This window comes from Atractosteus spatula, chromosome 12 (assembly GCF_055471065.1).
Source record: "Atractosteus spatula isolate fAtrSpa1 chromosome 12, fAtrSpa1.hap1, whole genome shotgun sequence".
Lineage (NCBI taxonomy): Eukaryota > Metazoa > Chordata > Actinopteri > Semionotiformes > Lepisosteidae > Atractosteus > Atractosteus spatula.
Window position 1 is genome coordinate 13,601,485 of NC_142717.1, and position 14,582 is coordinate 13,616,066.

Below are 14,582 nucleotides of genomic sequence, written 5' to 3' on the forward strand. Positions count from 1 at the left end.
TAACTGGTTGGTGTTTGTTTTCTCTTTCTGGATAGAACTATTTTTGTTTTTAAAAAAAGGCTCAAACCTTAAAATGATATAAAAGCACGACACTTTCTATATCCGGAAATTGTTCAAGAAAATACGAGCATTCATAGAAAGATTTCAAGATTCAGGGTTTGTTCCAATGTCACAAGTCCAAATAAACCTTTATATTACATTTCAAAGTCAATTATAATTTTATAATTTTGTTCAATTAACTAAATTATTAGATGCATTATTTTTGCTTTTTAGTTTATTTAATTACTGTAAAGAGATTGTTTGCATTTTAATTTCTCTAAGAACATTGCTAGGAATCCAACATGACACACCTTAATACTAAAAGTGAAATAACAACAATCACACAACAATAACAACAACAAATCAGGCTTCATAGTGCTATGAAATTCAAACCATAGATTTGCAAAATCATTTTCTTTGCTTAAAGTACAAAATAGAATCAGAAACAATTGTACATCTAAACAGGTTCTACTGTTTGGATTCAGTATAAGCTGATAATATGGCATACTGTGTGATGTTTGATGCAATTAATTCATACAAACATGATAAGAAACAATTTGACATAACCACCCCTGTGATTTAGATATAATTACTATAATAGGTCTGTTTTTCTTTCTTAAATAAGTTAATTAATACTAATTTCATCATCTTTCAAGCTACTCGCAGTAATTGAAAATTCTGCTAATGATGTTCCAAGTCAGTGGTGGATAAATTGGTTTGGTTTGTTTCCTCCAATGTTTTAATTATTTCTCAGTTCAAAGACACCACTTACACTGAGTCAAGATCTTCCTTGTAAACTCCTATTGCTAGACATTTGCTCAAAATGGTCAGTTCTAATGTTATGAACTGTTTGCCTTTCTCATATGAACATGAGATATACTGTATACTGTATACACACAACACCCGAAGAAGGCTCCACAGCCAAAACGTTTTTTTCTTCTCTTTTCAGCATGGAATAAACCTTTACTTGTTCCTTTGCAGGCTACGCATGGTGACGCTGCTACCTACATGAACTACTTTCACATGTTCTCAAAGACGGTTTTCCGAACTCATACATCAGAAAGACCACCGAAACCAAAATTATTCTGCAGCTAGGATCACACATTCTCCCTTCTCTTAACGACAGACTACTGTTCTTTTAAATTTTCTCCATCCATTGGAAGTTTCATTTCACACCTCTCTGCACCCATTCTGACTTCACACCTCTTGATTGGCCTCTCTTTCTGTCCCCTGCTCCCGCCTCTCACTCCTCCTCCCTCCCAGCCTTTGTTCTCCCGCTACTTTACCTTTGCCTACTGCCCTGTCTCTCTCACACCTGAAGAAGGCTCCACGGCCGAAACGTTGTGTTCTCTTTCTTCTTTTTTTCAGCATGGAATAAACCTATTACTTGTTACTTTCACATATACTGCACTTTGCAAACATATGAAATGCAAAGTTTCCACTTTTTTAATATCTTCACAACAGTACTCCAAACTGATAATGCTATGACATGTAAACTTGATTCAACTAGAAGTACACTCTCAATTGCATAAATATTCAACCCCTTTGTTGTCGGCAATTCCTAATCAAATTAGATACGAAAGAATACTTCAAAACATCACAAAAGTAGTGTAACGATCTCTGTATGTAATCAAAGTCATATAACTTGACTTTCAAGAAAACACATCTGTCACTACAAATGATTTCAGATTTATTTTGACTTATTCAATAGCAACTCAGACAGTAATACAACTAATCAACACAGAAGTCCTTTCAAAAACAGCTTTTAAAATAAGTCAGGGGTAAAATGGTTGAGAGGACCAGATCAGGAGAAGGTTACTTATCTTTTGAGTGCTGTGAAGTCCATCATTAACAAGTGCAATGAGCATCATACCATCCAGTGAAGAGTACTGGGTAAGAGGAAAGAAAAACTTTACGATTTAAATCTCATAAGATGCACTGCAGATACAGTATGTGGCAGAAGGAGACAGAATTGAAATGTTTGGTCTAAATACAAACCAGGCACTAACTATAGTAAGCTGTCCTTTCAAAGTTAGAAGCTGGGCAAGCAAAAAAAGGTTAGTGATGCCACAGTGAAGCCAACAGTAACTTTGAAAGAGTTACAAAGTTCTGTCGTAGAGGAGAGTCAGTGATGAGGCAAACATTAATAATATCCAGCTTTCTACACAAAACTGGTCCATGCAAGTGAGTGGAAAGAAAGACGTTTTCTAAAACTTCATATAACACACATTGCAGATATGTGGCAGAGGATATGTGGCATTACATACTAAGAGGAGACAAAATTGAATTTTGATCTAAACACAAAACATTACATCTGTCAAAGTCCGACACAGCACATCTCCCGATCAGCACCACCCTAACTGTTAGGCACAAACAGGATGTTGGCACCATTACCTAATATTATGGGAGTGCTTGTCAGGATCAAGGGAAAGTGGATTGTGTAAAGCAGAGATGAAAACCAAAGGAAAATCTGTTTGACTCTCTTAAGAATCTAAAGCTTAGTTGAAAATTCACTCTTCAGCAAGAAGGACAAAGGTCTCAGCACAAGGCTAAAGCAATACTGAAGTGATCTACAAGAAGATTAAGTCCTGGTGTGGCCTAGGCAATGTCCTGACTTGAATCCTATTTATAATCTTTGGAAACACTCTGAAACTTCTGTCCATCAATTTTCCCCAACCATGTAAGAATCTGAACTATTTTTTCAGTAGGGATGTGTACAATTACACCATAATAACAATAATGATTGTCAAAGATGCTTAAACCAAGACAAGACAAATTCTGAAATTTACTGTTGTCTCATACCTACCAGAAATTAGAATCTGATGTTGACATATTATCCATCTCTCATGTTTTGTTGAGATTAACATAAACTGATAAACTGTAGTCATTCCTTGAGTTGTCATGACACCATTACGTCTTTATGAGATAATAATGTTGTAATTGGTGTCATTTGTTAAAATTGTCATTTCCTAAAAAACTTTACTGTTGTTTTTTTCATAGAGTTTGGAAATGGGGCAAATTTTTATTAGTCACCAACTCTAGTCGGTACTGTATATGCACTTTATGTATACAGTATATAGACAGCAGCCATTCCTTAAACCCACCAGGGTAAAACTATCAACAAAGAATCCTTGTGCAATTTTTGTAGATACGGAATGTATATTGGAATATTTTAGAAAATCAGCTATAAAGTTGTGCTATTTGGATATAGATAACTTCATTATATAACATAGCATTGTGCTCTTTTAGCAGAACAGGTTGAATCAAGGATACGTTCAATATCATGGGATTCTGCACATCTTAGACTGAGTTTTGCACAAAGCATAACATTTTTTTTCATCTTAAGATCTAAACCAATCAAGAACTAGGAAGCTACTGGATACCGCCCTAATTCATTTCTAGAACTCTGTATTTCACATTAAAAGCAGCTTTAACCTATCGATTGCTTTTCAGGGTGTATTACCTAAATTTACTACTAATTCTGGGTAATTTTGTGTGTGATTCTGCTATATTAAGTGAAGATTTGTCTGTACTTTTCTGTCCAGAGCTATTTGCCTTTAGTGTTGTGTATTTTTATTTTCTTATTTGGTCAGCTTTCAGGTCTTTAGTATAATTTTTTTATTTTAGTAGTATTTTAGAAAAAGACTTCTTTTTGGACAAGATGTTGGTTTTCTATTCCTCTGGATTGTAATATGAATCTATGCTATCTTTCAATAATAATAATGAAAGTCTTAAAACCTCTTGAAATCCTTCCTTGCTTTGTTTAAGCTGACAATTTCACATCGCTTTTGCTGGGTTCATTGTGGCAGACTTTGTGTGCAGCTGCTGTCTCAGACAGAGTCTGAGATGTTAAAAAACAGGTCCTGTATTATCTCAAATTAATCAAATGCACCTCAGCAAAACGGCTGAGCCTCCTGGAGCAGTTGCCAGTTATAGCCGCAGGCTGTAGTATGAAAATAAAAGTGAGGTAGATAACAGGTGTGTGAAAAGGAGAGCTGTGAGTTGTTATTCCTAAGAAAACACTGCCCTGGGTCCCTGGAACACACTGAAACTGTGTGAAAACCACCAAGGGGATTACATAAATGAAAATGGTAAACAGATTTAGCTGTGGTAGGGAGGATTGTATGTAGACCTAGAGTCTGAAGAAAGACCGTCTGACATATTTCAGAGGGATACAGAGCCTAGTTCTGGCATCCAGCCACCCCTGCAATGAGCAACTGACTCATGGCAGTGGTTGGATTCAGATTTCAAAGACAAGCAAACAATACCTCCCTGTGTGCAGCAGATATCAGTTCCAAGTAACTGGAAGAGATTCATTTGCAAATGGCTACTTTTACCAGCGTTTGAGAGCAAATAATGTCTTAAACACATCAGCAGGTGTGGAGACTGCATATGGTATGGGTTTATGCTGTTGAAGTGTTTCTCCGGACTTTGAAAATGTACCTCATAAAAAGCTTAAATTTTGATATGACATTTTTGTCGCAGCTTTAAACAACTGTAAATTTCCCAATCTTTCCGTCAATGGAATCTCCCTTACCCATACTAGCAATGCTGGATATGTAAAAATAAATAGAAATTCCACTATTCAATATACTTAACAGAACTTGACAGAACTGGTTTTTATTAATAAATTAAGCACAAGAAGCAGTGTGTGGTTTTGTTTTCACAAAGTCATTTTGATTGCTACAGTACATATTTTGGCCTGAAAGCCTGTGGTAAAATGTTCTAATTTGTACACTGACAGGACAGAAAAAACATGAACAACGTTTTTGATCATTTGCAGAGAGGTGTGGGGACTCATAGTGATAACCATTCTTTTTGCTTTCAATTCAATTTACACTTTTGATCATGAGTTGAATATGACTAATAAGCACAATATAATATTTGGGGGGGGGGTAAGTAGATAATACTATTTGATCGCACTAGAAATAAAACACTTAGTAAACATAAAAGTCAGTATTGGGTTGTACATTTGTTTCAGGCAATAACTGCATAATGTATGCATCTACTAAGCTCTGCTGCAGCCCCTTTGAGTTTTTGCCTAATCATCCCTGAATTTTACACTCTGAAACGTTTTTTTGTCATTATTATTAATATTAATCCCATGATCACGAAAAGAAAATTTGCTCGACTGAAATCAAAAATTACCCTATTGACTGTGCTGTCCCAATACTATTGGAAGACAATGTATAATTATCCCTTGTCCCTTTGTATTTGTGTATATGTGTTTACTCTGCAATAGGTGGATTAAATGTGAAGTGCCCTATACTTCAGGTTCCAAGCTGCCATCCCACATAACAGGAATACAGATGATGGATGGATTTATGAATTATCTCTCTGGCCATCAGTGATTTGGAAGGATTCCATCCATCCATTTTTTTACTTATTTTCTAACTTATGGGAGAGCCAGTGCCTGTCCTGGCAAGCAACTGGTGCCAGGCAGGATACACCTTTAACAGGATGTCAGTCCTTCACAAGGCACTCACAGACACTTATAAGCCAATTAACCTACCAGTATGTTTTTGGACTGTGGGAGGAAGTTGGAGCAGCCAGAGGAAACCCATGTGAACACAGGAAGAACAAACAAACTCCACACAGATAGCACCCCAGGAACTGAACCCAGGGCCCCAAGACTGTGAGTCAGCAACCCTAACCACTGAACCACTGTGTTAGCTGTGAAAATAATCTCAAATAAACATTGTTGTGCGTAACTGCAGTAACTAAATTTAGACAACAGACTGTAATTAACATGTGAGGAACAGTTGGAATTCTCTGTCTAAACGCTTTCGGAGACGTCCACACCATTGTAGTCATGTTGAGGGTACAGTATGTAGGCTAACACTGACATCTGCTGGAGGGGACTTCTAATAAGCAATGATTGCAGAGAAAAATTAGTTCAGTAAAGTACAATGAATCAATATCAATGACAAAACAGTTACTAATTAGTAAAAAAGAAAGATGTGCATTAGTTTAATAATGTAAGATCACTCTCCAGCTTATTTTGGTACATTCTACAAGGCTGCTTAAAGGTCATTGTTTTTAATCAATAATTATTTTAGCCCTTATTTTTGTAAGATGATACGGTATAAATCTTGTACCCGTTTTTAAATCATTTTAACTCTAATTAGAAGAGGTTCTCTCAGCCTTTGCAATTTAGAGACAAACCTATAAAATGCAGATATGCAATATATGATTAAAATTAAACATAAAATCTCAAATATAAAGAATTTTCCTTAAAGATTCTGCAATGTATGGCTAAGATATCACTTTAGCATTTATAAAGAAAATGTTTCTGAGGCAAAATTTTAAAAGTTACATGTGTTATGCACACATTCATTTAGGGTTTGCAATATCACACTTTATAAATGAATAATTTGTTGTTAATGCATTTACAAACTGTTATACAACCCTCCTTCTCCAAATAACCTAAGGCTTAGGATATGGTTCAAGCTATAGTCAGGTATAGAAATATTATTTACTATCATTTAGTGAACAGACTTGACATGTAAATTCACCATGTTTATCATCAACAGGACTCCCATTTCTGTTGCACAGCCTGGACAAACATAGGTGCTAGTGGGGCCAGCAGTGGGTGCTCACCCTGTGGTTTATGTAGGTCCTAATGCCCTAGTATAGTGATGTGGACACTATACTGTAAACAGGCGCTTTCCTTCAGATGAGACATAAAACCAAGGTCCTGACTCTCTGTGGTCATTAAAAATCCCAGGGCGTTTCTCGAAAAGAGTAGGGGTGTAACCCCAGCGTCCTGGTCAAATTTCCCATTGGCCTTTGCCAATCATGGCCTCCTAATATGCCCCATCTATGAATTGGCTTCATTGCTCTGCTCTCTTCCCCACTGATAGCTGATGTGTGGTGAGCGTTCTGGCGCACTATGGCTGCCGTCGCATCATCCAGGTGGGGCTGCACAAGTCCAAAGTAAGGACAGCAACTAAGGTACCCAGACGTGATCAATGTACTGTATAACTGTATCGCCATCGATCACTACAAGCAACTAGGCTCTCCTACTCAAACTGTCCCACTTAGACCTCCCAGTTGACTGTCGGGTCTGACGTACACAACGATTCACATATTGTTCAGCACATCTGTGTCATACTCCCTGCCATCAGAGTGGCAAATCCATAATTCATCACAAAAGAGACCATTAGCAGCTCCACTACAGGGGAGTCCACTTGAGGTGTTGCCCCAACTTACCAGTTTCACAGAAGCTCTGTTCTCTTGGGAAACAGAAAATAAGGTTAAATCATCTCAACACTTGTGGCCTATAAACTATTCAATTCTGTCACTCATGAATTGACTTAGTGTTTGTACCGCAGTCCTTTCAGTATATAGTGATCAGTTAGAGATTCACTCTTCTTAATACAGTAATAATAGTTTTTTGGTGCTCAATGTATATATTGTAATTAATGACCATGCCAATATAACATGTAATAGTGTCAGAATGTTTTTGAAAACATTTCTTAAAATGTATTCCCTTTAACATTGTCAGTTATCAATTACAAAGGTTCTAACTTTGGAAATCATTTGTATTCTGAGATTTATTCAGTAAACAAATAACAATGCTGATATTTCTTCTACACTACTACCAGTAAATATTATGACACTGTGCAGAAGATTCTAGAGACATTAGTTTCCGAAAGGTTCATTTTGAACATCTTAAAAGCCATGGTAACCTTTTCAGAAAATGGGTTTCCATGGAAATTGTCTGTAAACAGACGGGCTGGGTACCTGTTTTTTTTTATTGTGCTCATTGAGAAAAACAGTCTATTTCTGTCACCTGTTCCCTGCATTACTTGGAACACTGCCACTAGCCCACCAGGAAGCAGTCTTTAAAAAAGAATAAGACAGCAAAGAGAGACCCCCTAGAAAATATGTTACAACACTGCCATTTTGTGTGAAACATTGGAATTACAAGCCACACTTTTCTATTTTGGAGATGCTTAAAGCCACAAGGTAAAAAAAATACAGCTTATTTATTCCTTTAATTTTGGTATTCAGTGTCATTTTTTTCACTATCACATTAAAAAAAGACTTATTTTTTGGAGAGAGCAACTGTAAGGAGTAATCTTTACCTCAAAACTTAAGTCTTGTCTTCAAAGTCTAATAAAGTGCTCAAAGCTATTGAACATTTGTGTAGGACCCTTTGTGTAGCCTTGTCATAGCAAACACAGGTCGGTGATGAACAGTGAGACACGAGTGTCACAGTGTTCAGATCTTACGATTTACTGCCTTTTGCCAGTATTACACAGTTTAAATGCTTTCTTATAGAAATTTGCACAGTATCAAAGGTCACAGATTTCTGATTCTTAAGTACTGGATTTACTGTACAATACTGATGGAATCAAACAAGTGCATTTTGTTTTCCATTTTTAGTCCTGAATAATATAACCATGATTCTTAAGACTCATAATAAATCTACATGTTTTAAAATATTCTAATTAAGTATTACATTTTATTTTATACCTTACAAAATAGAATATCTCATGGTGGCCCAATTTGTCATTGTTCCCCAACTAAAAATAGCTGGGACACAATTGGACTTTTTTTTCAAATATTCAACATGTTCCATTTTATTATCTATGGCCCTTATCTGTTGAATTTGACATGCCTTAGAGTGATTACTGTGCCATACACACCAGCTAGCAAGAAAATTCATTAAAGCTTCTGGTTTCTATGAATAAAATAAACGTTTGTGTCTCATTGTGCTCCACTCTCCCCATTTCTTTGAAAAAAGCACAAAATTGGTCATGATGATTGCTATCTCTTTTTCATGGCAAGATAGATTTCACAGAAATGAGGAGCAATCAGTGACTCCTGATAACAATTTGCAAGAATGCCACATTGTGATAAAAGGAGATTTCATATTATCATTGTATCATCAGCAGGGAAAGTCAATTACTTTCAGAGGCCAGTCAAGAGTCCCTGGCTGCCAATGGGATCATTTCAATAACTGTCTAAATTTTACTTGCGAGATTGTCCTGACCTGTACCTTGCCTTTTCATCTGACATCATGCCAATAATGGGAAAGATAGAAGCCAATGTGCAAATTGGATATACATGGAGCTCTTGTGCTGTCTTCTAGTCTGGAGAACATAAGAGTTTTCATGAACATGGAACAGACAAGAGAATCACCCACAGGAAATACATGCACGACACCTTATTTGGAATTGTTTAAAGCTAAAATCTCATGTCGTCTTTTAAGAGCTTTTCCAAAATTGTACTTTAAATGTCATTGGTGTGGTAGACAGTATATTTAAATAAAAGAACAAATACAGTAAATACTTAACCCAGAGGTATGAAATGAAACCGCCCAGATTACAGTGTTCCTGGCCAAAAACGGTGGAGGCGTGGGAACATCAGGATGTGAATCGGATTCCTTACCGACATGCCCTCGAAGCTATCATAACACAACCTCTTTCGCATTTTCGCATGAAATGCATGTTTACACAACAAGTGTGGATTTCCTGTTTTACCTCATTCTCAAGAGTAAGAATTGACCTTTTTTTCCCCGCTACTTACCAGATTGTCTCGAAAAATGTGCGAGCACATCAACATATGACGTGTAAATAATGACAGTGGATGTTGAAGAAGACGATGTGATCCTCATGCAACAGTGAAAAGTGTTTATTACGACAGAGATAGTTCATAGATTCGTATAACTGATAGCAGCATTTACCAGGCTGGCTGAACTTGCACCACACTGCCTTGTCTCTTCCAGCCTTAACAGGAAAAGAAAATAACACAAAACAGATGTAACAGTAAAAGGGCTATGCATGTGAAATAAAAATTCTGTAGCCAAATTAAATATGCCATACACACAAACAACTTTACCATCTACCAGCTATAAAAAAACATAATCTCTGTATATGTTTGAAAGGTTATAGTGTTGCTCCTTGATATTTAATGGAGTTTATAACAGAAGTTCAGAAGAAAGGTTAGATTCTAACCTCACACACGTCTGCTTGCCTGTGTATATAAGTCTCGCACCCTGATCCTCCACCCCATTTTGCCATCTACACCCTTGCAGCAAACACCCCAGCTAAGTCTTGGCACTAGTAAGGTGGGGTTTGGGCAAACTCAAGGATCTAAAAAAATGCTGAACTGTCATTCGGGACAGGGATTTTCAGCCAGGGGTTATCTACGAGTGTCCCCACAGATCGGAAGGCCTGAAAAAGTACGTTTTTGTTTTCTGTTGGTGGAACCTGAATAGGTGGCTCATACAGTATGTACAGTAGAATCAGTTTTTAGCCTGACAATCCTATTTTAGCCAGTGTCCAGGGTGTTTCTCGAAAAGAGGAGGGGTATAACCCCAGCAGCCTGGGTAAATGTTCCCCTGGCCTTTATCCATCACAGTCTCCTTTTGTGCTGCCACCCAAAACACACGTTAAAGTAGGGGTGGGTGGAAAGGTGTGATCAGTTACAGTGGAGTCCTGATAGGCTTCGCTTTCTGGCTCCACCACAGGGTAATGTGAGAGGAGCTCAAGGGAGTACAAGGGGTGGGAGTGAGAAGGGAAGGAACACCTTAGTGGTTACCCAGAGATAAGATGAGATGATCAAAGTGGGTTTAAGAAGGGACGAAGGATTATTAAGGGAAAAGGCGTTCCTCTGCCTGAAGCTGGGGAAGGGCTTGAGTACATGATGCCTAAATGAGGGCAGGTACATGCTTCTTTATAATACTAGCCTGTTTGGAGCTGGTCAGATGGTATTTGTTCTCCATCACCTACATTGTAGAATAAATACTGGCTTCTTCCTGACTTCTTGCAGTCCTGGTATTTCAAGTTCAAGTGCTGCTAATTATCACCATCCCCCATCAAAGAAATACTTCATTAGATTCCTCTGTAAATGTCAGCTTCTAATTACATACACATCTGTTGTAGTATTCTTCCTCCATAACCTGATTTCTTTTTTTGAATGGCAACACTGATGTTTAAACGTTTATCCGCTACTTTATCAGCAGCTTATTGTGGTACTTAATTGAGAGAACAGAGAAAAAAAAATCAATGACTGTTACTTAACGATTTTTTTAAACATAAATCATGATAGCCTTAATCAACAAGCCCGTCGAGAGTTCAAATTTCAATTTGCTCCAGAAAGGGAAATCTGACAAAAATATTAAATTAACATTTTGTCAGTTCTACTTTTGAAATGTTACTACTTGTAAAGGGTAATGAACTTACATTTAAGGCCTAGGTCTAAGTCGCTTCAGGCTCTTTCATTATCAATGTGCTTTTTGTAATTGTAAATCTTAAACTAAACTCAGTGCTGTGGGTGGTACAGGACCTGGGAAGTACATAACCTTTGCATCTCCTTCTTCCAATTTAAATAATCACTTTTCCTGTATTGTCAAACACTCCATTGCATTCGTTTGTATTTATCCTTAACAATCGCTATAGAACAATTTCGGTTTTATACAAAGAATTTGTGTTTTTTATTGATTTTAATAATTGACTCTGTGTACACTTTACATTCTTCACAGAGAAAAGCATGTATGGAATAATTTATTATGGATTTAAATTATTTTTATTTATTGTAGTATAATATTAGGTAACCAAAAATTAGAAAATATTAAACAACATTAGCAGTGAGGCAGTTTGTGACAGTAGGAATTCTAACAATGCATTTGTTTTGAGAGTCTCCTAAGGCAGATGAAATCATGGTTTTCTGGATTTATGCTCCTAATATAACAGAAGATCTTTTTATGTGATTTAAATGTGTAATACAAATGAGTATTTTTGCTCAACTTAAAATTGGATAGACATTATTTCTTCTTATACAGTAGTTTAATTTAATTCAATGATCTAATAATTTGAGCAAATATAGAGACATTATGCATGTGTAATGATGCAAACATTTTATGTCTGGTTTTGGGATGAGATTATTGATTATTTTGAATGTTGTATTTTTAAAATATTATCAAATGGAAATCAAAATACTAAAGGAGAACATTGTACATGCAAAGTTTTTGTAGGCATTCTTGATTCCCAATTATTTTTGTAAGTTGGAATTTATAATAAAAAGCATGGCTGTGTTTGGAACATTAATATTAATAGTGCTTGAAAATATCTAATAATACATATGTGTCAATTAAACTATTAATTAAACTGTTAATTAAAAAGCTAATTGGAAATAAGTTACAAAATGCTGAGGGCATGCTATGTAGTCAAAACAAATTCATAATTTCTGATTTTGCTTTTTATACCTTCAATTTAAAGTAGTAAAATATCATTATGGTTCTTATTCATTTCTTTTGGAAAGCATGTTTGAATATGCTAAGAATATGTTTCCTTTGTGATTGCTCATGTGAGCTGTGGACTTGACACCTTTGCATAAGAACAGTTACAAATGGGAAGGAGCCATTTGGCAATTTATTTAATTACAAATTGTTCCACAGATCTCATCCTTACAATTTCTTGAAGGAAGAGAGGATATCAGCTTCCACTGCAATTTATGCAGTTTATTTATGCATGGTAGGTTGACCCATCTTCCCAGAACATATTGTGTAAAAAAGGGTTTCTTTTAAAGTTTTAAATGTACCTCCTCCATGTAGTTTCATATTTGTGATTCACTGGTTCTTGCTTCAGTACTGGTTCTGAACAAGTCCAGCCGTTCTGCAGAGTCTAAAAAAGTTTTTTCCAACGGAACGTGGACTTATAACAAAGTAAAAAATAATACCTATTACTTTTTATGTACAGTGATAAATGTTTTTAGAGTGTAAATATATGGTGAAGCTATTGTACACACAAACTATAAGAAACACATCACTATAAAGCCATTGGAAAGACACAACAATGCCCTATTCGCACACCATGGTAAGCTTTAGTATTTTTCTAAAAGCAAATGTTGAAAGGAGTAATATTTGACATCTTTGTCAATGAAAAATAGGAAGTAAGTAATCCTGCCAGCTTCAAATATAATAAGGAGTGTACAATGATAACATAGCTAACATAACCTTTTTAAAGATTTTTCAGCCTCTTGAGATTTAACTTAGTTATTATCATAGCCATCAAATGGACAGAACCAATGTCCTCTCTCCATTTTGTACTTCCTCCTTTTATTTGATTTCCTGTGCAGCTCAGCTGGTGAACTTGGTAGTCCTGACTCACTCCCTGGCCTGGAGTGTGAGCTGAGAGAGGACACTCCAGCCACTATCAGGGAGATGAATGGAGCAGTCCTCCATGAAGTGGTCACCATCTGGAGTTCTTCACACTCACAGAGTGAGTTGGTGAAGTTCCAGGAGTGCAATCTGGCTCTGAAACGCTCAACACCCATTCTCCTGCAGTTAGGCCAACTCTACTCCTTGTGTGGCATTTTGCATCCAATTGTGGGGATTGAGGTTTGCTGCAGTCTTCCAGGTGGTTGGATTTTTGTCTATTCATTGTGGAGTGGTCCTGCATTTTGCTGAATGTAGGGGTGGGCTACTTTAATGAAAGGACTGTGGCTCTTGAGGTGCTGGAGTAGCAGGACGTGAAGATACTTGTGAGAGAGTGGGTGTGTTTTTTTCGCCTGGCTATCTGGAGTGCAGCTTGTCTGGTGGCAACCACATGCTTGTGGCGAAAGGGAGGAATGCTGGCAAGGATAGGAATGCAGTTTGTGGGAGTAGGTTTGAGGCAACCACAGATGACTGGAAGGATTGAGTTGTGTTACCACCATTACTGTGTGGGCATTTCTGCATATATTAGAAACCTACATCTTTGATAATTATGTTGAAAACAGTTGAGATGGCCGTAGGCACCACATTAAGTTTTCAATGCAAGTTGAGTAAGTTGGGCTCTCCTCTTGTTTGCAAATTGTCTTGTGTTCTCACTGAATGCACCTTGTACACTGCTGGGATTCAATCAGTCTCTCTTAGGCACTTACCAGACCTGAGCCATAGAGCACCTCCATAGAAATGGTGATTTCCACTCCACTAAAACACCAGCCTCACATCACAGAAGACTTTTAAAGCTAACAAAGTTCATAAAGAGATTAAATCAGCCCCAGTGGTTCTTAAACTTTTTGGACCAAGTACCACCCCCTGATCAAACCAAAGCATCCAAGTACCACCTACAAGTCATCTTCTCATAGGAACCCCAGAAAATCTCAATGACCAACATGAGTGCGTGCACACACTCACACACATATAATACATATAATAATAATAAACTTTATTTTATATAGCACCTTTAAAGGTGGCTTCTCAAAATGCTTTACAGAATGACAACAGGAACAACAACAATTAAAAATAAACAATAAAAAGCACCATTTCAGTAAGAGGGGTGAGCCTGTTTAGTCAAGCAAAGCAGATGTGAATTCATAAGGTCGAGCCTTGATACAATTCACAACTTTGACAGCAGAGTCTAACAGATTTTAAATCCTCAGGCATTTTCTTGATTGCCAAGGGCTCACGGTGATGCTGAAATGTGTGCTCTCCTATAGTTTTTGTTGGTAGCGGCTTACAAAACAGAAAGTCCTCATGGGACTTGCCCCTCAAATTCATATCTAACGTAAATGAGCAAATTGGCCAAATCAACGACATCTACAGACTC